We start from the raw sequence: 2,500 nt of genomic DNA, 5'->3' as shown, positions 1-2,500 counted from the left end.
CTGCCGCGGCCAGCGACGTCGGGCTGGCCCCTGCCGCGGCCAGCGATGTCGGGCTGTCGCCTGCCGCGGCCAGCGACGTCGGGCTGGCCCCTGCAGCGCCTAGCCTCTCCCACGCGGGGGGCAGGCCAGAACGCGGGGGGCCAGGGCCCGAAGGCAGCCCCCCCGCGGGCGAGAGAGCAAGCCAGCAGGGGCTGTCCGCGCGTCGCGCAGCGCGGCATGGCTGCGGGGGCCGCGCGCGCGCGCCCAAGCGCCCAAGGGCCCCCAAGGGCCCCAGGCCCTCAGGCCCCAGCGCCCCAGCGCCCAGCGCGGGCGGGCGCGCGCGCGCGTGTGGTCTTTGAGGGGCGCCGGCCTGGTGGCTCCCTAAAGAGCAATAAGTGTCATTGCAGCTCTGGCAGGGGGAGACACTACTAGGTCCCAGCTGTCACCCCCCCTCTAAAAAATTCATTTCTTGGTATTTTGAGCTGAAATTTTGCACAGAGGTTGGCAAAAATCCAATCCACCTTCATTAATTTTCCCAGAATTTTTCGAGGTCGGGAAGTATTTGTTTTAATTTTCCTACCATTAGAAATCGAGTAAATCCGCAAAACTAGGAACCGGCCCGGAATGACCCCAAATTCAGTGGGCAGCCTCATAAAAATATGGCTGATTTTACTGGATTGGTTTCATGTGGAAAGCACGACGTTTTCTTGTAGGAATGCGGGAACCCCGGCAGCTCGCCTGCCGCGGCCAGCGACGTCGGGGACGCTGGCCTGCGCTGTCGAGCCCGCGAGGGCTGTCTCCGCGGCAGGCCCCCCCTGAACGGGGCACGACAGGCCACCGCGCTGGCTCGTCCAGCGTCGACAGTCCCTCGTCCAGGTTTCAGATCGCGCCAAGTCGAACCCATGACCTGCTCAAGCCATCGTGCGCTGCCGAATTCGCATCTGCGTGTAGGCTGCCATTCCACGCGGCAGCCCCTGTTTTCGTCAGCGTGCCCCCCTGACGAATTTTCCTGCCTGGCCCAGTCCAGCGTCCAGCCCCTGTTCGTCGAAAAATCTGCGCTGCCGATTTTCCACGCGGCAGCCCCTCTTTTCGTCAGCGTGCCCCCCTGACGAATTTTCCTGCCTGGCCCGGCCGGTCCAGCCCCTGTTCGTCGAAAAATCTGCGCTGCCGATTTTCCACTCCGCAGCCCCTGTTTTCGTCAGCGTGCCCCCCTGACGAATTTTCCTGCCTGGCCCGGCCGGTCCAGCATCCAGCCCCTGTTCGTCGAAAAATCTGCGCTGCCGATTTTCCACGCGGCAGCCCCTGTTTTCCTCAGCGTGCCCCCCTGACGAATGTTCGTCGAAAAATCTGCGCTGCCGATTTTCCACGCGGCAGCCCCTCTTTTCGTCAGCGTGCCCCCCTGACGAATGTTCGTCGAAAAATCTGCGCTGCCGATTTTCCACGCGGCAGCCCCTCTTTTCGTCAGCGTGCCCCCTGACGAATTTTCCTGCCTGGCCCAGTCCAGCGTCCAGCCCCTGTTCGTCGAAAAATCTGCGCTGCCGATTTTCCACGCGGCAGCCCCTCTTTTCGTCAGCGTGCCCCCCTGACGAATTTTCCTGCCTGGCCCGGCCAGTCCAGCCCCTGTTCGTCGAAAAATCTGCGCTGCCGATTTTCCACGCGGCAGCCCCTCTTTTCGTCAGCGTGCCCCCCTGACGAATTTTCCTGCCTGGCCCGGCCGGTCCAGCCCCTGTTCGTCGAAAAATCTGCGCTGCCGATTTTCCACTCCGCAGCCCCTGTTTTCGTCAGCGTGGCCCCCTGACGAATTTTCCTGCCTGGCCCGGCCAGTCCAGCGCCCAGCCCCTGTTCGTCGAAAAATCTGCGCTGCCGATTTTCCACGCGGCAGCCCCTCTTTTCGTCAGCGTGCCCCCCTGACGAATTTTCCTGCCTGGCCCGGCCGGTCCAGCCCCTGTTCGTCGAAAAATCTGCGCTGCCGATTTTCCACTCCGCAGCCCCTGTTTTCGTCAGCGTGGCCCCCTGACGAATTTTCCTGCCTGGCCCGGCCAGTCCAGCGCCCAGCCCCTGTTCGTCGAAAAATCTGCGCTGCCGATTTTCCCCGACGAACCTGCAGCTGCACAAATCCGCGCCGCCACTGCCCCATTGTCTGGACCAACAGTCTTTTCCATCAAGCCCTGGACTATAAATCGTCCAGACTCATCGCCAGCACCCGCTGCCGATTCTGCCGACTTTGCCGATTTCGTCGGCGCTGCCGATTCCAACACTGCACCCACCGTGTCTAAACCAGCGCTGTTTCGTCAGCGTGTCCCCTTGATGAATTTCCCTGCCTGGCCTGGACAGTCCATCTTCCAGCCCATGTTCATCGAAAAATCTGCGCTGCCGATTTCCCCGACGAACCTGCAGCTGCACAAATCTGCGCTGCCGATTTCCCCCCCTGTCGGCATGGCTGCCGCTGCCCCGATGTCCAGACCAACAGTCTTTTTTGTCGACTTTGCCGATTTTGTTCGCGCTGCCGATTCCAACACTA

Source organism: Populus nigra, chromosome 2, assembly GCF_951802175.1.
Source record: "Populus nigra chromosome 2, ddPopNigr1.1, whole genome shotgun sequence".
NCBI lineage: Eukaryota > Viridiplantae > Streptophyta > Magnoliopsida > Malpighiales > Salicaceae > Populus > Populus nigra.
The sequence above is the reverse complement of the archived record's forward strand: the minus strand, read 5'-3'. Positions refer to the sequence as shown.